The sequence below is a fragment of the Cotesia glomerata genome, linkage group LG7 (assembly GCF_020080835.1).
Source record: "Cotesia glomerata isolate CgM1 linkage group LG7, MPM_Cglom_v2.3, whole genome shotgun sequence".
Lineage (NCBI taxonomy): Eukaryota > Metazoa > Arthropoda > Insecta > Hymenoptera > Braconidae > Cotesia > Cotesia glomerata.
In genome coordinates, this window is record NC_058164.1 from 3259835 (window position 1) to 3285427 (window position 25593).

Consider the following 25593-nt stretch of genomic DNA (forward strand, 5'->3'; position numbering starts at 1 on the left):
CAATACTATCTCAATAGATAAATGATGCGGCGTGTGTGCTGTCAATCCGAGCATAGAATACATGCAAGAGACAAGCTGGGTAATTTGACCTCCTTACGCATCATCACCGTTTGTCACTTGACACAGGATCATCCGCTATTCTCGGTACACACAATCAACCCCTTGACGTTGAAAACAATTTCAACGAGCTTCTATTAAATTGTATCTGTACACTAACAATTATTTTTGATTAAAAATGATTCCATTAATCTGGTCTGAATTTTTAAATTTTTATATAAAATTTATTAATCAAGGTATGATTAATGATCAAGTTATAGTTTAGCTGAAAAATGTCCGTCAGATGAGAAAGAAAAAAAAAACATTTATTCAGCTATACATCATGCTGAAAATATAAACAATAATTTATGCGCGACAATGAGGATACATACACACTACATACGATTTCTTTATATGTTTTGTGCATACGTGTTGAGTAGTCTCGGACAATACTTCCCTCTGTGAATTTCCAGGAGTGTGTAAGTGTGTTGGTGAAAGAATGAAATGAATGCACATAGATCGAGGAAAAGAGAGAACGAACGAGTAGTTGTTACCGCGGGATGAAAAGTAGAGAAACAAAACAATGAAAAGAAATGGCGACAGCCGGTTTAATTAAACGCATCGTCAGCCTTGTATTGCAAGAGTCTATGGTCCAAGCTATGGGGAACATGTAGATGCAGATGTAAATGTAGCTGTACCGCTCTTTCTCTCTACATGTGTGATTTGACGTGAGCTGCACGCATGACGTGTGCCCATATGCATTTTATTTACTGACAACGGCTCTCGTCATTGTTTCAGCTATTGTACAACGGATGACGAGTCACGCGTGCTCATACCGCCCTACGAGTAAATAAAAAAGATGTGCGACGGCAAAACGGTAACGTTGAAATCGCTTACTAAGGATCTAGTTTTTCGCTAATTTTGTGACGATAGCGCATGAGCTTACGATGCAAAAGAGAATTGTTTGTTTTTATGAATAAAAAATTTTTTATAAATATTTTGCAATCGCTAATAGATGACTAGCAACCTTGCAGTCACTATGTGACTGCCGTGACTTGTGAAATATACATAAATAAAATTTTGCTTTATTAAATAATGACTTTTGTTAAATTGCACTGTACTTTTTTAACTATTGACATTTTTAAAGATATGAGCTCATCCCGATGTTACACTTATCAAGAGCTTTCATTTGAGTACCCACATGCATTTTTGATATATTTTTCATATATACATATATAAATATAAATATATAAAATATATGAAAAATTGATGTGGGTACTCAAATGAAAGGTCTCGATGAGTGTAACATCGGGATGAGCTTATATCTTTAAAAATATCATTAGTTGATAATATACAAAGTCATTTCTTAATTTTGTTAAATTGCAATGTACTTTCTTAACTATTGCCATTTTTAAAGATATAAACTCATCCCGATGTTACAATTATCAAGAGCTTTCATTTGAGTACCCACATGCATTTTTGATATATTTTTCATATATACATATACATATATAAATATATAAAATATATGAAAAATTGATGTGGGTACTTAAATGAAAGGTCTCGATGAGTGTAATATCGGGATGAGCTTATATCATACAAAATGTCAATATTTCACAAAATACAAGGTCATTTCTTAATTATTGACATTTTTAAAGATATAAGCTCATCCCGATATAACACTCTTCAAGAGCTCTCATTTGAATACCCACATGCATTTTGATATATTTTTCATATATATATATATATGAAAAATTAATGTGGGTACTCAATTGAAAGGTCTCAATGAGTGTAATATCATGATGAGCTTATATCTTTAAAAATGTCAATAGTTCACGAGATACAAGGTCATTTCTTAATTATGTATCTTGAGATAGAGCATTTTCGAATGCAGCCTAAATACTTATCATCATAAATTTACTATTGGTGAGAATGATGTGAAACCATGAAAAGTCACAACTCCAGGTCAAGACTTTTCCAACGATATCAAATTTAACCATAAAAACCCATTTTATAAATACACTGGCCACAAAATTTTGCTTATTCTCTTAATAATATAGATTAAATTGGAAAATTTACGATTTAACTCACTCTGTTACATATACAAAATTTTATTTTGATAGAAATGATTTAAGATAAAAATATTTATCATTCTTTCATGAAGAGCATCCTCTTTGAGGCGTGCAATATTAGTATACGTATCAATAAATTTTTTGGTAACAATATTTTGATACGGTGTTTATCCGCCATGTTTGTAGATAGTGAAATAGTTTTCTATAACATATCTATGTACATTTGATACATGATATTATTTAAATAAATACACTTTGAGATACGTGTTATTTATTTACTCGTTTGATGTTCAAATGTAACTGATACGCCCGTAAATAAACACGCAGCGTCTATTTATATGGAAAATGGTAAACACTCAATAACCCTTTTTGTAGAATCAATATTTCATTTTAACGTTGATGTGTTTAATTATTTGTGTTATGCTTGTGATAAATATTAGCATTAAATAGGTATTTGGCATCGCATACGGTTTTCTAAAAAAGGAAAAATTACACTTGTATTAATTACATCGATTAATCTTCAAAAAGAAATATCTTTCAAGGACCAATATCTCGAAATCTGAAAATAGTTCAAGTAATAAAAAAACGAGTCATTCCAGTATATCTCTTTGCTGAAAGTTCAAAAAAACTAAATTTTCTGTCCAGTTTTCCTCTCGAAAATTTATTTCAAACAGAAGTAATGGTAGAAAAAAAAAATTATAAACCGTATCATCAATTCACTCCGATAAAATGAAATCCAAAGAGAGTAAAAAAAACCTCAACATTTATTTGATCTATTTTTCAGTTGCTTACTCAAACGGATTTAAAAGTTTGTCAAGCGAAAAAAACCATATTCAACACGATTACATCCATATGTGTTTATTTGACCCAATAAGTTGACAATTTTATTTAGTCCCTGGCGCCCACTGACCCAAAGCCATCTATAAATTTCAATTTGCAATTTTTCTCTATCATCTAACAATAATTTTCTTTATTCATTCTACAAAACTAAAAAAATAAAATTCAATTAGTCACTATTTCAACTATTAAAATCAAGCAAGCCTCTACTCACAATTCGTGACATTATTTCTGGCAACTGAATGTTTGCTAAAAACGTCTCTTTAAACAGAAACATACTGAGTTTATTTATATTTCCGGGGAAAAAATAAAAATAAAAAAAAAATCGTATTTAGGAAAATACGTAACACTTTTTACGGCTTTTTTCAATGAATGAGAAAAGTACATTCAGGAAAAACGTGAATAAACAGAGCCTGCCGTTGTGTGTTGTTGTAACCAATGAATAGAAGAAACCGGAGAGAAAATGTGAAAATAGTTCTGGGCTTAACAAAAATTGAATAAAAAGGGAAAATAAATAGATGGCAAAGGTAAATAAAATAATGCAGACAAAAAAATGTTGCGCTTTAGAAGCGAGGTTACGCAAAAAAGGTTTGACGGTGTCAGGCAAATGCGATTGTAAAAACCGCGTAAAAAAGTTAAATAGAGACGAAAAAAAAATAAATAGCAAAAGGCGTGGACGAAAATCCAGCTTGAAAAGGTGGGAATGAAATTTAAAAAATACAAGTCACTCTTTATCTCGATTTTTCTTTTTTTTGGGCGCCAGTATATTCCAACGTCCTACCTTTCTGCAGTCAAGTCCCGATTCCTTTAACAACTCTGCTAGCCCATTTGCCCTTTTGAGAACGTCCTTTTTCTCCTGATCGGCGCAGCTACCCCCGAACTCTGCTCGGACTGGGGAAATTTATTCGTCTGCACAGCCCCTTAAATCACGGTGCGTCCTCACCACCCCTTGTACTGGGCCTTTGCACACTTATATATACCTATATACACGGTGGAGAGCTCGAAAAGGGAACAGCAGTGCATATTTTATTTTCAAAGCTGCCCGCATTGACAATTTGCAGTGGCGTTATGGAAATGCGCCGTCACGTACGAGCCGAGTTGAAGGTGAAAAAAGTTGACACTCTATGTAGTAGACTATATACTAGTGTCTGTGTCTGTATCTGTGTGTGTGGATGTAAAAGAAGAGAAAAAAAATTTATGAAGAAAGGGAGGTAGGGAGAGTCGATGAAAAGAGAAATGAAAGAGAGTAGTGTTGTTCAGAGATGAAGTTTTGTCTTGTTGATTCTGCTGCGGGAGCTATTGTTGCGTATTGCTATTGCTGTGTAACATGTGCATATGATTTCGCGAACAGTGACTTTTCACCTCGCGAAATCACTGAGGCACTTCCGTTCTCAGCTCTGATGAGTTGTGACAGCTCGCATCACTCCACTTTTATTATGTTTTATTTTTGTTTTTCACATTGCAATTTGTATTGTTCATTTTTCCGAACTCCTACGAAATTATTTTTGTTCCGTCAGCTATTGTTTTTAAATCTTAATTTTTTTTGCATTCTATAAAGAATCGATGGTTTTTTAATCAGAATTATTTTTATTGAAATGAAACTTCTTTATCGACGTATGAGAGAAATTTTTTAGTAATGTAAAAAAATCGTCATGATTTTCAGTTACGCACCATGTTGTTTTTTTTTTATCAAAGTTCAGTATAGCAACGTAAAGAATAAATCTATTAAACATTATTAATTCTAAAAACAAATTAAATAATAATTTTAAAATAAAACAAAACACAATTAGAAAATAAAAATATGTATATACGTACATCTTTTTTAATTATTCATTTCTAATGAATTATTTATTCATTTTGAATTCTATAAAATCATTGCATATTTACAAGATTAACTGTCGTAATATAATTGTATTACTTTGAGTAGATAATTCCAATTATTTACTCATAACTTGTGTAATTGAGTAAGTTATTAAATATCTGCTTTGAATTATTTTTACTAAGTTATGACATGAAACATGAATACTAAAGTTTGTTATATGGGTGATTCTCTGTAAGGATGTTTTTTGCTGTCCCAGGCATTTTTTTATTAGAAAAATTGTTATTTTGTTACTAAAAAAAATTTATTAGGAAAGTAAAAAACATTTCTATTTGAAGCATTGAAAACTAAAATGGGATAAATTTTGGTTTTTTTGCTATAAATTCGTAAACCACCGAAATGTCAGTCCCCTGGGCTATCCCAGTCCCAAAATTAAAACTTTAAGATTAAATTTTAAGTTATTCGTCAATAATATATAATTTGATCCATAATGTTTATAAACTTAATTAGTTAACTAACAATCTTCTTCAATAAAAAGTACCGAAAGTTAATTTGTTTCATTAAATTCATTAAACCAAAGTGTGTCCCAGGCATTTTAAGATCAGTCCCCTGCCAGAAGAACAAAGCCAAAAAAAAAATCTAACGTGTTATTTTACCTTTTGTAAGGTTTATAAGGATCTAACTAGCCGTAAGTTAATAACCATAGGGCTGTTAGCGCTTTATCGCCATTTTATTTAGTGTCAAAGCACCGTTTTTTCTGGAAATATGTGTCTGGGCCACTTCAAATCTCAGTCCCCTGGCAGCTATTTTTTTTTTTTTTTTTTTTTTATTTATTGTTATTTGGCCATGGAGTCTAGGCTCCTTGCGGCCATCACAGATACAATTATTTAATACAAAAAGTATATGGTATAAATTTATAATCATATATAAAATATAAAAAGTAAAAAGTAAAAAGTAAATAATAATGCACTATCATTATCACATCATTACACATTTATCAATCAATCAGTTATTCTTTTAAATTCGACAGATAGAAATTAAAGCATGAACTCCGAAATTCCTTAAAAATACATTCATTTGTACAGTCTATTGGTAGTTTATTCCACGCCCTTATTGCGCTAACAATGAACGACTTATCATATTTAACACTATTACAGTTAGGAAGTACTAATAAGTCTTGTCTATCATCGCCTCTCCGGAATCTAGGTTCAATTGTAAGTAATTCCCTAAGAAATAGAGGCATCTGACGCATTTTAATTGCCTTGTAAATCAAGCAGCAATAAAAGAATTCACGTCTAGTTTTAAGTGTAAGCCAGCCTAAATCACGGTAATACGGAGTAACATGTTCATATCTGTTTATTTTAAAAATATAGCGCACACAGGAATTTAACTTTCTTTGCATTTTAAGCTGTTGTTGTGCAGTTATATCGCTATAAACTGCAGCACAGTAATCAAAGATAGGCCGTATTAAAGTGATAACAAGTTTTTTCCTCGCGCGTAAATTAAAAATGTTACCATACATTTTTAATTGTGCAAGAGTTCTCATACATCTATAACATACATCATTTACTTGTTCAGACCATGATAATCTATCATCTAAGATTACTCCTAGGTATTTTACTGATTTAGAGAAGTTAATTTCTATGGAATTTATCTTAATTTTAGGCGCTAAATTACGTAATTAATTGTCAACTTTAAATACACTTCCAAAAATTGCTGCTTTTGTTTTACAGGCATTTAATTTTAGACCATTTTTGTTTATAATTTATTTATAAAATTGGATCCATAAGTCTTAATATTATTCTAATTAATGTAAACATTCATTGAGAACTTGAAAAGTTGAATGCATTGATATAGTTTGCTTGATTTTTCTTAATTTGATAAAAAAAAAACAGTTCCCTGGCAAACAGTCCCCTGTGATGTTATATGGCAAAAAATACACAAATATCGAAAAAGCAAAAATTAATTCGGCTGTTTATTTATTATAATTAAGCTGATAGTTTTGTAGCCCTTGTTAATTTTTTTTCTAATAAAATCAAAAATAATTTGGTCGGACAATTTTGTACAGATTTAAGACGTCCTTACAGAGAATCACCCATATAATTTTTGTAAACTGTTTAACTAATTTTTAGATTAAATAATGACAGAGTCTAAATAAATGACAACAATGGTAATTATGATGCGATCATAATTGATGAAATACAATAATTATAATAAGAGCAATGATAAAATGAATTACTCATATTATTTGTATGCAAGTCTATACACTGTAAATCCAAGTGTTTTAAAAGTGACTACAAATGGGCATTTAAGGTAGTACCCTCGCGACTTCCGTCGTCAAAAGTTTGTGCTAGAGTGTATGGTACATATACTTTAGAGTCATTATTGACAAGCCTAAAACTTTTTGCTGTTTATGTACTTAGTTTAGCCAATCACAAACGAGAAACTGATCGTTTGAAAAGTCTGGCAACACTGCGTGAGCGTTAAGATATTTTATAGTGGTTATACTGTAGTGTTTTGGATTAACTGTAGATTAACCTCTGTTTTGACACATGCGTTTATTTATTTATTTACATACATTTATTCGGAAATATAATTACAATGTCTGAAAAATTGACTTATAAAGGACGATTCATAAAAAAAAGTCCTTGAAAAACGACAGAAATCACTAGCAAATATGCAAATGACAAATAGAAAAAAAATAATTGACAATATTGTTTTGTTTTTTCAGAAAAATCAGTAATTGAATTTTTTATGTTGATGTATTTACGGATATTAAATTTTAGTATTTTTTTTATTATTTCATCTGACTATTATTTTTATAACTTATGAAAGATTAATATATATTATTATATTCAACTTATTAACTTTTTGAATTTTTATAAATATAGAAAAATACTTATTTTCATAAAATAATCATTGTTACTTTTTTTTTAAATAAATAAAATTAATAACTATAATGTTACACTTAAAGTAAATTAAACTTTTCAAATTTTTCAGCGCATGCGCGTCTCATATTTTTTTCGCGGCTCACAAAACTTGCGTTGTTGCCACAGTTTTATTAACGTATCCCCTCCTCGGCTAAAGTCTGGTAAATTTTTCATTACTTATTAATAAATATCTCTGAAACTATGTGGTAATTATCAATGAAATTATTTTTAAAAAATTGTTTAGTTGTTAGTTAACGTTACTCTAGTTTTTTAAAAGAATCCTAAGAAAAGTTTCTGAGATATAAAAATGTTTGTAGGTAAACTTTTCGATATCCCGTATACCGCAATGTAAAAGAGCGTTCAAAACTCAAACTTTGAAATTAAATATCTCTGAAACTAAATGGTCAAAAATTTTCAAATTGCGCCAATCGACGCAGAATTATATGAATATTAATCTGCCGAAGTTAAAAAAAAATCCTAAGAAAACGACTCTGGCGAGGGTACTACCTTAACATAGGAAATTAGAACACGTGGAAGTGTTTTAAAAGCGACTACAATGCTTCAAGATAGGAACAAAACAATTTATGTGTGTTTCGTTAAAACACTTGGATTTACAGTGTAGTAATAAAATAGCTTTAATTTAACACGAAAAAAATTTTTTTTCCTAGTCTTATCTACCCAATTTCTATGAAGTTGTAAATAGTAGAAAAATGATATGTCATAAAGAAGTTTCAGTTCTTACTTGTGTACTCTGGTACACTGGAGTTTAGCGTTAATAATTTTTAGTATCAATACAATAGGGATTGGATTGAACAATTGTTTTTTTGTATCAAAAAATATATAAAATTTTTCCGTGCAATATTTGATCAAATCACCTAACAAAAATTTTTCCGTAACTTTATTTATTTAAACGTTCAAATAAAAGTTTCAGATTGTCGATGAAAAATATTACATGAATCAATATTGAGCTTGAATATGTAACCAAGCCCGGTGTATGGCACATATTTAAAGAAAAAAAAAATCCTTTGCACAAAGTTACCTACGGTAAAGATAATATTTATCTAGCCAAAAGCGACAAAGGACTTTTTATTTGATCGAAGTTATGAATTCAAAAAGCAAACTCTTTAAGCAGCTCTTTGGATAGTTAACTCCCTTGGGATTGTCTCGCCTTGTTGGACATAACAATTGCAATTAATCTCTCAGTCTTTACTACCATCATTTTAATTTTTAAGCAGGCTCGGTATTATTCCAGACTCTTTAATTATAAATCGGGAAAAAATAAAGGGTTGTTAATTATTTTTACTTCCGCCGCCGTTAAAAATACCTTTTTAATATTGAACTTTCATTCACAGCGTGTTGATGTTAAATCAGAAACAGAACTAATCAATAATCAGTGAGCTTTTATTATTCACCGGTACTTAAACTCGCTGTTAATTAATTTTTTAACATTTTTTAGTCACTTGTCAAATTATTTCTATTAAAATTTCGACAAGATGTTAATGGTGGTTTTTATGGTAAAAAGAACAATTATCGGTTTTATCGTTAAGAAAAAGTTATAAATTTGCAATTATTTTTATGTACACTGATAGAAGGATTTATTTGTATTAAAAAATTTTTATTAATAGTTAAAAAATCATTTGTTAGAGACCACTTTTTAGTATTAAACAAATATTTCTTAGTATTTAAAATGATTTGTTTGTATTTAATAAATCTGATATTCATTTATTAAATATTAATGAATCTTTTTAAATACTAAAAAATATTTGTTAAGGAATAAAAAGTGGTCTCTAATAAATGATTTGTTAAATATTAACAAATATTTTTAACTATAAACAAATCCTTCTACGCGGAGAGAAATTTATAGGAACCTTTGCAAAAATTATGGGAATGGTTCCTATAATAAAATGATCATTATAGGTATCAATCCTATGCTCATTATGGGAACCATACACATAATTTATTGGAAACATTCCTATACAATAATGGAATATCTTCAATATATTATGGGAATGGTTCCTATAATATTATAGGAATGGTTCCTATACTTTCAAAGGAATGGTTCCTATAGTATTATGGGAATGACGCACATAATAATAGAAAAATGTTTATGTTCATAATAATGAAGCAATCACTTCAAAAATATGAAGTAATTATTATATATTTTTTTGCTAATACATTTTTTTTTTGTAAATAAAAATTGAGCTTTCACTAGAGTGAAAAAATTTCTTTTTCATAATTTTTATTCACGTGTGTACTTAATCTTAAATTGTTTATTCCAACTCAGTTATTATTGGGTTAGATAATATTGAGAAATATTGAAGCAATTCTAAAGTTTCTCTAATAAAAGGGATATTTTCTCACTATACAATTAGAGAAGCAAAGCAGATATGGAAATTCATTGTTTATTTTTACAATTTCATTTTATTTTTAAAACAAATTATTCATTTACAATACACACGTTGAATATTTATTAAATCCATCTTTTGGGTATGTAACTTTTATTGTTTATATGAATAATATTACTTACTTTACATATTTCAAATGATTTTATTGGGAAGCAAATAAAATTATCAAAATTACTAATAATTTCAAATGCTTCAAAGTGGTCATAGAAGTCACAAATAACTTGAGTTGTAATGATAAATATCTCAATATTATTAGGCATCCTCACTATAATACTATGGGAATGGTTACCATAATATTATACACGGAGAGAATTTTACGTTAACGGTAACCATCCCTATTTTGTAGCTTCTACTATCCAGGATGGTTATTAACTTTTGAAAAGTTAACATGATAAATGCAACTATCTGGCGATTGTAATTAGTACAATCAGTATATATTAACTCCCACAATTATGATGATACGGTTTATTATCTAGATGATAACTTTTATCATCGGAGATAGTTAAAATCATCATGATTGCAATCATAAAAAAAGTAAACAGGAAGTATAAAAAACTAAACTTTTTCGATTCTAGAGTCAGAATATAATAACATTCTAATGTTTGACATAAGAGTGAGTATTGAAAAAAGTATGTCTATATTATTAAGAGAATAACTAGTATATTACACACCTAGAGAAGTAAAGTAAGAAATGTCTTAGATCACATGTAATTGTCGGCCGAGGCGAAGCCGAGGTTGACAAACATGTGATCTGAGGCTTTCTTATTTACTTCCCGTGGAGTGTATACTATTTTTTTGCTCGACGAAGGCGGAAAGCGGCAACTTTGTTTAGCGCAGCGGGACGAAAGTTGCCACTTTCCGCTCGGAGGGCAAAAAAAAAATTTTGTCTCCAGGACAGTCATATGATGAAATCGGTTTTTTTAGTGAAATTTAGTGTCATTGCAAAGATCTTGGCTTGAATTTCCGCTTTTTTAAGGTTTCATATCATTCTCATCGATAGTCAATTTATCATGATAAGTACTTAGACTGCATTCGAAAATGCCCAATTTCTAGACACATAATTAAGAAATGACCTTTTATCTTGTAAACTATTAACATTTTTAAAGATATTAATTCACCCAGACATTACCCTCATCGAGACCTTTCATTTAAGTACCCACATCAATTTTTCATATATTTTATATATTTATGTATATTATACATAAATATATAAAATATATGCTTATAACTTCAAAAACGAATATGCTTATATTTTCAAAAACGTCAATATTTAAGAAAGTACAGTGCAATTTAATAAAAGTCATTGTTTAATAAAACGAAATTTTTGTTTATTTATAATTCACAAGTCACGGTAGTCACATAGTGACTAATCATATTGCTAGCTGCGATAATAATAATTACAATCATGACTGTAGAATTTACAATCAACATGATTTTAGCGTTTAACATATATTATGATTAAGTTTACCATCTTTAAGTTACCAGCCAGATGGTAATAATTATTATCCAGATGGTAAATGTAACTATCTGGATGGTTCAGTTAACAATTTGGATAGTTCTTGCAATCATTCATACGAAGAAGCCAGTTTTTACAATACTCGGATAGTTGTATTTACCATTAAATTCTCTCCGTGTAGGAATGGTTCCTATAGTACTATAGAAATGGTTTCTATAATCTTATAGAAACTATTCCTATATAATATGGGAATCATGCCGATATTCCAGTTATAATTATAGGAACCATTCCCATAATTATAGTAACATTTCCCAAAAATAATGGGTGCAATTCCCATAATTTAAGTAACTGCTCCTAAAATGGTATAGGAAAACATTTCATTAAAATTATAGGAATGATTTCCATATTTTTCTCTCCGTGTATCAGTGTAAATATAGTTTTTAGTTAATTATTATTCTTTAATGAAATTGCATTGTCAAATTAAAAAAAAAAAAAAAAAAAGTTTATTAACTGCAAAGTTTGTCGAAACGTAAATAATTGGTGTTATCCGAATTAAATCACGAGATTAGTGATCGCCGAGTATGTAAACTTGTGGTCGATAATTCAATTGTCCATCAACTCTATTATAATACCTAACTTTCGAACCTGTACCACTGGTAGTTTACGATAAATTCACGATGTAATCATATATTTATATCACTCCATACTCAAGGATTATTGAGTCAATTTAATTGACTGGATTTAACTAGCGCGGCAACACATTTAATCTAATTATAAATTCTTTAATCTCATTTTTATTATTATTATTATTATTATTATTATTAAAATAAAAAAAAAATTAATCAATATGTCGAGGTTAGGTCGAAAAAGCATAAAAATATACGATTTATACTTAAATAAATTTTAAATGTTTTTATTGATTAAATTTGCAAAAAGCGTTTGAATCATCAGTATACGATTCGTTCGATTTCCTCATTTTGCGTTCGAACGTCAGAGAAATGTAATGGAGCGAAGGGGTGAGGGTGGGGATAAGGGTAGTAAGAGAGAAATGTGCCAGGAGAGAGCTTTCAAGCAAGGCCATAAATCGAAGGGCGGAAGAACGAAAAGCTTCCAACATGTAACGCGCCGAGTCCTGCGGTTAAGCACTCTCTTTCTCTTTCTCTGATTATATTCTCACTATTTGTTTTCATGTTTTTATTCACTCTAGTTTTTTCTATCTTAGCCTTTTATGTTTGCTTTCATATATTTTTCACGAGACAAAACGCATTGAAGAAGTAGATACATACAACCCGAATTTAAATTCTATTCCCTCTATACTACATCACCGCGGTAGTAAACCTTCATTCGATTCATTTTTAACCCAACAAATCCGTTGGATCTTTATTATTCGATGCGCTTTTTTATTTTATGTAATCAAAAGAAGCTTCAATGAAAAAAACCACTTAGTTTGATTAAATTTAGAGGTTTGTTTTTGAAACATTAACCTCAGTTCAAAAGTTATTATAGTAATTACACAACATGATTGATGATTCTCACTATCAGTGCAGTGTCTGATATCAGGAGTGATTTTGTATTTTGATTTTAATGGTACTGAAATCTCAATTCCAAGTAATTACAAGTTTATGTTCATTGATTATTCTACTCAATTTCACTCATTATAATTACACAATTATACATGATAACTATGAATTTATTGTCTGTTATTTCTAAATAAACTATAAAATGCTTTAATAGAATAAAAATCTTGAATTATACTAGCAATCTTGCGGTCACTATGTGACTGCTGTAACTTGTGAATTATCAATAAAATTTTGCTTTATTAAATAATGATTTTTGTTAAATTGCACTGTACTTTTTTAACTATTGACGTTTTTGAAGATATAAGTTCATCCCGAAGTCACACTCATCAAGAGCTTTCCTTTGAGTACCCACATCCACTTTTGATATATTTTTCATATATACATATATATTATATATATATATATATATATATATATATATATATATATATATATATATATATATATATATATATATATATATATATATTATATATAAATATATAAAATATATGAAAAAATGATGTGGGTATTTAAATAAAAGGTCTTGATGAGTTTAACATCGAGATGAGCTTGTTTCTTTAAAAATGTCAATCGTTCACGAGATACAAGGTCATTGCTTAATTATTGATATTTTTAAAGATATAAACTCATCCCGATGTTACACTCAACAAGAGCTTTCATTTGAGTACCCACATGCACTTTTGATATATATTTTTCATATATTCATATGTATAAATATATAAAATATATGAAAAATTGATGTGGGTACTCAAATGAAACCTCTTGATGAGTGTAACATCGGAATGAGCTTATATCATTAAAAATATAAATATTTCACAATATACAAGGTTATTGCTTAATTATTGACATTTTTAAAGAAATAAGCTCATCCCAATGTTACATTCATCAAGAGCTTTCATTTGCGTACCCACATGTACTTTTGATATATTTGTCATATATTCATACATATAAATATATAAAATATATGAAAAATTGATGTGGGTACTCAAATAAAAGGTCTTGATGAGTGTAACATTGGGATGAGCTTATATCTTTAAAAATGTCAATCGTTCACGAGATACAAGGGCATTGCTTAATTATTGACATTTTTAAAGATATAAGCTCATCCCGATGTTACACTCAACAAGAGCTTTCATTTGAGTACCCACATGCACTTTTGATATATATTTTTCATATATTCATATATATAAATATATAAAATATATGAAAAATTGATGTGGGTACTCAAATGAAACCTCTTGATGAGTGTAACATCAGGATGAGCTTATATCATTAAAAATATCAATATTTCACAATATACAAGGTTATTGCTTAATTATTGACATTTTTAAAGAAATAAGCTCATCCCAATGTTACATTCATCAAGAGCTTTCATTTGAGTACCCACATGTACTTTTGATATATTTGTCATATATTCATATTTATAAATATATAAAATATATGAAAAATTGATGTGGGTACTCAAATAAAAGGTCTTGATGAGTGTAACATTGGGATGAGCTTATATCTTTAAAAATGTCAATCGTTCACGAGATACAAGGGCATTGCTTAATTATTGACATTTTTAAAGATATAAGCTCATCTCGATGTTACACTCATCAAGAGCTTTCATTTGAGTACCCACATGCACTTTTGATATATATTTATCATATATTCATATATATAAATATATAAAATATATGAAAAATTGATGTGGGTACTCAAATAAAAGATCTTGATGAGTATAACATTAGGATGAGCTTATATCTTTAAAAATGTCAATAGTTCACGAGATAAAGGTCAATTTCTTAGTTATGTATCTAGCAGATAGACCATTTTAGAATGCAGCCTAAATACTTCTTATCATAAATTAATTATTAATAATAATAATTAATAATAACTAATAATAACTTATTATTAAGAATGAAATGAAACTATGAAAAGGCACAACTCCAGGTCAAGACTTTTCCAACGATGCCAAATTTAACCATGAAAACCCATCTGATCATATAAATACACTGGCCACAAAATTTTGCTTATTCACTTAATAATATAAATTTCAGAAAAATTGTATAAAAAATTATAATTAACACTTTTTTAGCAATGAAGCCATCAGTTTGTTTAATAAAAGAGAGTTTGTTTTGTATTTTTCATGAAAAATAAATAGGGCAGATTGAAAGCCGCTTAACAAGAAGTAAATTCTTCGGAATAATGGTCAATTAAAATGTAAATATAAATAAAAATGATAACAAGCTGTGAGACAAAATATAAATATATATAGAAAAGTTTATAAGCAATCTTTTGATGACACTGAATAAATATAAATAGAACGAAATGAGAAACAATTAAATAGGATGTACTTCTTTTGAGCTGACATTTTTAAGAAGATTACAAACAATTACGAAAGCTTATAGATGGAGCAAGTTAACGACGTTTTAGACCAACCAAGTGGTAGGAAGATTTTATGAAAGCTTTTCCGCTGCAAATAATGAGGCGCGATAGAGTAAACTCATCTTTGCCCGACTATCAGACTTTATATCTTTTTTATTTTATTTTCTATACACGCCTTACACTATTCCGAGCAGTAAATAAATAAATCTACGCGCTCCCGGTTGATATTTTTATAGCGAGGCATTATCATTCATTATTTTACGGTGAAATACTGGTATCATTAAACAAATTTCGTTTTCATTTTCTTTTAATTAAATTTTTAAGCAAAACACTTAATTTATGTACATTGTCATGGATAAATTAAAGCCAGTTTTTCGATAAAGTTTTTCCTTCGTTGGATTTTTTCATATTTTGTATAAATCATCGTGAAATTGGAAAATTTATGATACATCTTTAAAATTAAAATTTTAAATACATAATAAGTAATTGAAAAAAAATTATATTCAATTAATTTTATTTTTACAAATGTTGAACTGATGGTTGGATAAGAAATAATAACTAATAAAAAGATAAAGTAAAATTATTACATTAATTAGCAAGTTTATAAGATAAGTAAAGCGTCCATTGTCGAAATATTTGGTTTTATTAATGGCGCAATGCAATTATCTTCGCACGTGACTTACTCTTTTATGAGTGTAATTTAGTATTTTTTAATGAACTTTAATGAGAGCTTAGTAACTTAATAACTGCGCATTATTTAAATGGGGTCTATAAATACCTTCCACAATCATATTTACACGAAGGATTATAACTGGAATTATTATAAAAAACTATAAATTAAATATTATTGGAGGTTATCGTACAGAAAATTGTCTTTCAATAAATTTTTAAAAGAACAATTTATCGTTTATCAATACGTCGAAAATTTTTTATTTATGAAGAAAATGATATTTTACACGATATTTATTCAGCACTAATTTAAAATACGGCAACTGTAATAATGAGTTGAATTTCATCAATATTTATTGCAGTACAGGATAGCGGCCAGAAAATGGAAACTAGAGCAGAAGATAAACGATCCAATTAAGAATAAAAATATGACTGTCATAAATTTACCGAAACTTTTGTCAAATATTTAAGCGTTAAATATAAATATATTAAATTATTATCAATTTAAAACTTAGAGTATTCAAATGTTTGAAAAAAATTAATAAACTAAAACTGTATCTGTGAATGCTAAATATTCTGCTTTACATTCATCCCCAAATAGACATCAGTAAATAAAAATCTTTCGGCTTATAAATTTCCTTTAAGAAACTTTGAAAGTAATACTTTATGCAAACATAACCATCCAAGCATTATTTCTCAGAAACACAATAAATAAACATATTTCGCAGAAACAATAGCTCAAAGATGGCTCTCAAGCAAGTATACTCGCAATTTTCCAACTAAGCGATAAACTCTTTTATCATCCTCAAGACATACTTAAAGCAAATATATGTTGAACACACGTCCAAAGTATTTTATAAACGCTCATACAATGACTTGACATATAAATCCAGACGTTTATTTCCATCGCTTCAAGTTCACTTTTTTCCTGTTACACTCCTTGCATTCACTCACCACCCAGTCGAGGTGTCTCGGGAATCCCGAGAATTCTTAAGGGGTTAGGGGTAGTCAGGATTTTCAAAAAATCGATTTTTTTTTGCATTTTCTCTAAGTATAATATCTTAAAAATATTCTCTGAAAATTTGAAGTTGATCCGATAGTTACTTTTCGAGTTATTCAACAAATAACAAAGAGCGTATTACTGTACATAAATCTAATGTGAAACTTTAAATGCGTTTTTCTCAAAACTATGTTTTTTGAACTGGTGACAACTGTAACTCGAAAACCGCTTGGTAGATTTTAATGAAATTTATACAGCTTTTAGAATACGTAATAAACTCGGGCTTGATCGAAGGATTTTTTTTTTTTCAGAAATTTCGATTTTTTATGACCAATTAACTGTTGATTTTTTCCCGAAAATCTAGAAAAAAAATTTCCTGAGGCCGCCATTTTGTTAATTTTAAAAAAAAAAAACAGCTTCGATCAGGCCCAAGATAATCTATTTATAAAACTAATTTTTTCTATCCGATTGATTTTTGATGAATCTCCAAGGACTTATGATAGTCACCGCAAGGACCTTTTTTTGGAACTGGGTCAACACAAACAGCTATAACTTTGGAAATTATAAATTGTTTTTTTCCAAATTTTCGTGACTTCAAGTCGAAACATTGTGTAATAATGCCATATTATTACTTTTGTAAAATAACATGATTTAATAGCAAAAAAAAATTACTGAAAATTCTCATTTTTTCGTGTCTCTGACTACCCCTAACCCCTTAACTGAGAAGAAATAAGACGCGCGCCACATCTAGCGGTAAAACGAATCAGCGTACCCGCAGGGGGCAACTCTAAACTCGTTTACTTTTATTCACTTTTTTTTCATATGATACTACATTTAGATACAGATATACTTTCATTCCTGCTTTACAAATGACGAAAATGGATATAAATTGTCACGATTGATATCGATGAGCCTGTAAGACTGTAAATCCCTGATAAATCTTTCATATTGTCTAAAGAGAAGTATTCACTTTTGCAAGTTATAAGTGAAAAAGTTTGGTTAATCGAAATATTCATACCTTATGCACATATAAAAAGTTTGCATGATTATCTGAGTATAAAAATTCGATCAAATTGTTTTGAAAGTCCGCCTTTACTTGCGCGAAACTTTAAATTCTTGTAGAAGTATACAACTGAGCCATCTAGGGGCGATTTCGAACAATAGTCGAAAAACTTCAAGTATTTTAAGTAAAAATATTTTCGGTTTATAAACTAATCATTTATCTTAGTAAGTGTGTTTTAAAATTATTTGTATGTTTATTAAACACTTTGTATGTTTACTAAACACTTATTAGCTACTGAGCGTACCGATATCTAAGTGTGTATTCTGCATTATTTTGACTAAGTGCAATTTAGTTATTGCACGCCTTATAACGCGAAGCGCGTGCGGTTGTGCTTTATACTCGACTCGTCAAGGTCAAGCAATTTTGTGATCTTTAAATGCCTCTCTCACAACCATATTACACTTATACAATAATATAAGTAGATGTACACCGAGCAAACACTTAAATTAAACCATCTTTTACTTTCTAAAATCATTTTATGCTGCTATTATGAAAAAAAAAAACGTTTCGAAAAAAATTTTACGTGGACGTCCTGATGTCACCCCATTTTGGATGTACCAACGATTACGGCTGCCCAATTTCAAAACACAGTAACTAACATTTAGAAATTTCTTAAAATTTTTCTTATTAAAAAAAATTTTGCTTGCCAAATTGATGAAAAATTTGATTTATAAATAGAAAATACTTGAATATAAATATTTTTAAGAAAAAATACTTTAAATTAAAGTCTAAAAGTTATAAAAAATGCAGCAATATTAAAAAAAATTAGGTGTAAGAATTTTGCAGTTACTGCGTTTTAAAATTGGACAGCCGATTACTCCCTAACAAATAGATATTTCAAGACCGGACCTTTTTTATTGGTTTAAGAATGCGATGAACTGGGTCCGTATTTAATATCAGTAGCCTAGTTTACATATTTTTTTTTTTTAAATTGAACTTTTATTAAAATTCACTACGATACAACAGTACAAAGGCAGACGAGCTTTTCTTATTTGTCACGTGAAAACTATAGCGCCACTTGATCAAGCTAGATTTTTTAGACTGCGTGCGCATATGACAAGAAAAACGGGCGCCGATATTTAAAAAAAATTTTAAAATACTCTGTAAAAAATTACTTAATTATAATTTTTTTTTTTTAATCAATTACAAAATTTATTTTTTTCTTAAAAAATGAATGAGCGTTATGAGGCGTGCACTTTTGGATTTTCCAAACTTTTTGTTATTCTGTACAATATGATATAAGACTAGAAGTAGACTCTTTTTGTTTCAGCATTCATTATTAATCTTGATTAATTAATTAATATTACTATGATAAAATTGGCGTTGAGAGACCTATTAATATTAATACTGTTTGATAATAGCTTATGGGCACTTTTTAACCTTGGCATTACATTGATTTTTACCTAATACTTAAGATATTATTTATGCTCTGTATATGCTTCTGACCGTTAGAGGACTACTTCTTACGGCGTTTTTCAATAAATTACAATTACAATTACAATTATGACTTTTAGTCACGTAAAATATAATAAAACCGAAAATTTGATTTGTAAACGAGAGCAGAGTATTTTTTGGCGCTCAAAACACGAAAATGTTATTGTAAAAAGTTTTAAATGAAAAATATACGCGAATGAAATGAATAAAGTATATAAATGTGCTGAATTCTTTATCTAGGGTTATGTAAATCATGTTTCGAAAGCATATTCACACATTTATTCTCTTTCAGTAGGTTTGCTGAGAGTGGTCCTAGTGGAGGTAAAGAGGAATCTCGATATATAATACTAAAATTCCATTAACCTCGTTTTCACTTCTCCCAAGCGTAGAAAATAAAATTCCTGTCCAAAATAATGTATTTGGATATCGCAAAATACACCTACCTGCCAACCGTCCAAACCTAACCTATATTTCTGCAGCACATGCATTTCAAAATACGGATGTGTTATGCAGACGAGAATTTTAACTCAATCTATAAGCAGATTTCATGTGCGCTACGTTTCCTTCATATATGTATAATATAAGTAATATAATATAGATGGAATAATTTTATTCTGTTTATCCTGTGACATTTCTGCGCAGTGCGTTCCGATGAAATTTATCGTCCCGTCGTACATAGATATATGGGATTACCATGTATAACATGAATGGAGTCTGAAATGTTTATGCTATCGACTAGCAAAATAATATTGAAAAAAATAGGTATCGACTCACGGCGACGACTACCGAGCAAACCTTATTCCCGAGAAAAATATCACCAATGTTTTTGTACAGAGATGAGTAAACGATTTGTGATTTTTTTTTATTTTCATTTAAATTGTTATTATTATTATTATTTCATTCCATAATATTACTTTTATCCATTTCTTCTTTTATACTTTTTATCTTCCTGTCTGCGACGTTCACCGTTTCCACGCAAACATATTCACACTCGCTATATATTTTAACGATAAATATAGAGAAAAGTAAAAATAATATAAAATGTTGTGTTATGTAGATTCAAATATATTTACGAACATACCAGAAATATATTTTTCAATACATGCGAAATGAAGTCGATGTGTAAAATATGTTTGAACGATATCAATCTCTCCTGTAAATGTTTTCAGTAAAATTAAAATTTTTTTGTCTACACGGAGAGAAATTTATAGGAACCTTTCCAAAAAGTATGGGAATGATTCCTATAATAAAATGATCATTATAGGTATCAATCCTATGTTCATTATAGGAATCATACCCATAATTTATTGGAAACATTACTATACAATAATGGAATAGCTTCAATATATTATGGGAATGGTTCCTATAATATTATAGGAATGGCCCTTATACTATTAAAGGAATAGTTCCTATAATATTATAGGAATGGTTCCTATAATATTATAGGAATGGTTCCTATAATATTATAGGAATGGTTCCTATAATATTATAGGAATGGTTCCTATAATATTATAGGAATGGTTTCTATGATATTATGGGAATGACGCACATAATAATAGAAAAATGTTTATGTTCATAATAATGGAGCAATCACATCAAAAATATAAAGTAATTATTAGGTTGGCAATAGCCTAATCGGCTCGGTACCTGCATTTCGAAAGAGTGGGACCAGGGTTCGATTCCGGCGCGCACCAATATTTTTCAATGATTATAAACTAAGAATATGTGCGTTTCATTGCCAGCCTCTGTACCGGTCGGGTTTTCTGTGGTTTTCCCATATAGTTATGGAGGTAAAATGTCATTATAGAAGTACCTCCATACTATTTAAGACCGTAATGCAAATGCAGGTACTGATTATAACGCGTAAGTCGGCCACAGTCGCAGCACATGTGTGTCGGGCATGAAAGAAAAAAAAAATCCCGACATGCAGGGAAGTGGGGACGAAAAAGTGGTTGAGAGTTATAATGACGGGGTTGAGAGATTATATTGCGGAGAATAAAGTGGAGAGACAATAATTCCCCACCCTCCCTTGTAAAACACTCTACAGTGATACAAGTAAAACCATCCTCAATTATAACCTCAATTATAAAGTAATTATTATATATTTTTTTGCTAATACATTTTTTTTTGTAAATAAAAATTGAGCTTTCACTAGAGTGAAAAAATTTCTTTTTCATAATTTTTATTCACGTGTTTACTTAATCTTAAATTGTTTATTTCAACTCAGTTATTATTGTATTAGATAATATTGAAAAATATTGAAGCAATTCTAAAGTTTCTCTAATAAAAGGGATATTTTCTCACTTTACAATTAGAGGAGTAAAGTAGATATGGAAATTCATTGTTTATTTTAACGATTTCATTTTATTTTTAAAACAAATTGTTTATTTACAATACATACGTTGAATATTTATTAAATTCACCTTTTGGGTATGTAACTTTTACTATTTATATGAACAATATTACTTATTTTACGTATTTCAAATTATGTTATTGGGAAGCAAGTAAAATTATCGAAATTACTAATAATTTCAAATGCTTCAAAGTGGTCATCGAAGTCATAAATAACTTGAGTTGTAATGATAAATATCTCAATATTATTAGGCATCATTACTATAATATTATGGGAATGGTTCCCACAATATTATAGAAATGATTCCTATAATATTATAGTAATGGTTCCTATAATATTATAGGAATGATTCCTATAATATTATAGAAACTATTCCTATATATTATGGGAACCATTCCTATATATTATAGGAATCATGCCAATATTACAGTTATAATTATAGGTATCGTTCCTATAATTATAGGAACCATTCCCATAATTATAGTAACATTTCCCAAAAATTATGGGTACAATTCCCATAATTTGAGTAATCGCTCCTAAAATGGTATAGGAAAAAATTTCATTAAAATTATAGGAATGATTTCCATATTTTTCTCTCCGTGTATAAATCATTTTTTATCAGGCATTATTTATAAAATAATTTTGCATTAACAAAAAATAAATACCATGAACGAAAAAAAAAAATTTTTCTCCGTTAGAGTATAGTTAGTTGTATCGGTAAGCTTTTTAATACGCTACTAAACGGTAAGGATGATGTAAGATGAACCCACATGATAATCGATCACGCCTATTTCACGTTAGAGGTTTGAAGGGTGCAAAAATGTTTATAGGGCATGCTGAGGGCTGACTAAAGCCTATCTAGTCAATCCTCTACATAAATAATTTTTTTTCCTTAACTTCTTTTCATTTCGTGCGACATTTTTACGTCTTTCGCGACATAAGCTTTTTTCCTTGCTGATTCAACGAGCTGTCGAGCGACAAATGCTCGAGGCTACGATTTGTACCAACGATTTTTGAATTTATTTCGGGTAACACCCTAGGATAACGCAAAACCCATATTTTTTTGATAACATGTCCCTTTAAGCGATATTCACATAAATATTTCCAAAGTATTTTCCTCTTCAATGGTCTGTCAAACTTTTATCTTAAACATGTACATATGTACATTGAAAGCTTACACAAAAATAAAATAAAAATAAAGATAATTTTTCTCATTCTTATGCAACTGCAACAGTGGCTTGAGCTCTGATTTAAAAACAATGCTGCGAAAAAAAAAATTTTTATTTTTTCCGAGAGCTAAAAAAATGTCTAGTTACACATGCAGCGAGCAGCGATTACATGAAAGAGAATCAAGTAGACTTTGGTATAATTTTTTTTTCACGGTCTCGTGGATTTTCCGATGCATCTCAGGTCGCTCGCGTGTGTACACTCTTCATCGTTTGACTCTCACGTCTCTTTTGCTCTGCATTTGCTCAGTTTGAAAGCGATTACAGTGGTAGCGAAAGCTCCATACCACTTCAGTCTACAATAATGCACGCTATAAGCTATTTCACTCTATACTAAACCCAATACTCGATTCCGAACGGTTAAAAGAGCTTTTCAAAGGTCCTTTAGTCCGATTACACACATCCTAAAATTTAGATCTATATGATCTATTATATATATATATATATATATATATATATATATATATATATATATATATATATATATATATATATATATATATATGATTTCAAACAATTATCAATTTTTCTAATCGACCGATTCGATGTTACAATTCAATGAATTCTAAACTTGGAACTCTTTTAGATTTACTCGATGTCAATTGGCTTGAGTGCAGCCTGCATGCTCACTTTTCAGGTTACAAACAGAATAGCAAATAGTTCATTCAATTTTTCCATTCTTTTGTCGTTAAAAATTCTACAATCCTCTTCCTTTAAAATTTTATTTTTCGTAAACGAATGATCAGTTTTTTAAATATTAAAAAAAACCCGAGTCGAAATTTAAATCGTAGATTCAACGTATTGATTGTTCAAATCATAGGTTGAGCGTATTAGACGTTAAAAACGTAGAATCAACGTATTGAACGTTGAAATCGTCATTTATAAACGTGAAGAGAACCAATAATGGGTGAAAATAGTGTAGGAGCAGAAAAAATATTTTGTTGTAAATATTTTCTATGCTTTTACTTTACTAAAAGTATTCGTTTTAAAGTAGTTTTAAGTTGTTGTAAATTTAAGGATTAGACGAGTAACTAGTATTTCTAACATGCTGTCACCAGATGTCAAAATATAGTTACTCCGTAAGATGGTTAACGACATTGTAGCTTGAGTACGAGTGAGAAAACGAGCAAGAGTGTATGAAGTATGCAAGTATGCTGTTGAGAGATGGGGGTGAAAAGGGACCGAGAGGCCCAGGTAATTTTGAGAGATAATTTTTAAGTCAGTCTAATACCACCCAGGCTAGAAATCAGTTGTATGTAGTACTTCCCTTATCAATAAACATATTATTATACTTTTAATAAATATCGCCTCGTGTTGTAATTTCTTTTAATTAATATAATACTAAAAATCTATATTTTACAATAGTAATATTAAAACTACTCAAATAACTACACATTTTTAATTTTTTTAGCGGGAAGTTAAAAATTTTAATTTTTCTTTGTAAAAGTCCAGTGGTAAAAAATTTTATAAAATTGTATAAAAAGTTATCATTTTATATACAGATTTATGAGACCATTTTTGGTATAAAATCATATGAATGATATTTCATAATATTTTACATAATTTTGGAAACCATTCCGAGGGTAAAAAATTTCGATAAAGCATTTCCGTCCAAAAAAATGGTAAATTTAAGCTAAGAAATGTAAAATCTCCCTAACAGAATTGAAAAAAAAAATTTTTTTTTGTCTATTTACGTTTCAAACATGAGTAGTTTTAATATTACTTTTTGAGAATTTTTCGACCCCCCCCCCCTTGATAAGATTTCGTAAGATTTTCCCCAACTCCCTCCCCCCTCCCCTAATCTCACGCGAAATTCTTCAAAATTTATGTTTTGGCTGTAAACGTGTTGGATTATTGAGAAAAAAAAGCGCCATTCGGCTACACCCGACATGGATAGGTAGATTTCTTGTTTGAATATTGAAAAAAACACGTTATTAAAATGCCGTAATATCCTAAAATTTATTTTTTATTATATTTTTGCAAATAACGACATGAGATTGACTATAACAAATAGATATTCAAAGACATCTACCTAAAAAATAGGATTTTTTACAGATAAGTCATTTGATGATAAAAGCTAAAATTTAATTTATTCTTGATTTTTTTTGAATTTTCTCAACTACGAAATAAATTGAAAAAAGTATTAAAAGTCGACGAACAATAGCTTAAATTGAAGATAATTAAACATATTATGACAAAATTGTATTAAAATTACGACATGAGACCGGCTACCACCGATAGATTTCTAAAGAAATCTACCTAAAAAATTAGTGAATCCTATCGATCAATAATCAAATTAAACAACCGAGCGCTACTTTGCTGCTCTGCAGGGTTCAGACT

The 25593-nt window shown here is 29.2% G+C and overlaps 1 protein-coding gene and 1 long non-coding RNA gene across 3 annotated transcripts in view; one reads left to right on the forward strand and one right to left on the reverse strand.

Moving 5' to 3' along the window:
- The window catches only part of LOC123269526 (kin of IRRE-like protein 2), a 187727-nt gene that overhangs the window by 147679 nt on the left and 14455 nt on the right, over nucleotides 1-25593 (reverse strand). The gene's annotated exons all lie outside the window — the stretch shown is intronic.
- On the forward strand, nucleotides 1913-15187 carry LOC123269534. Its single transcript, XR_006510447.1, has 2 exons — nucleotides 1913-2001; nucleotides 15074-15187. It is a non-coding gene; the product is annotated as an uncharacterized LOC123269534 (long non-coding RNA).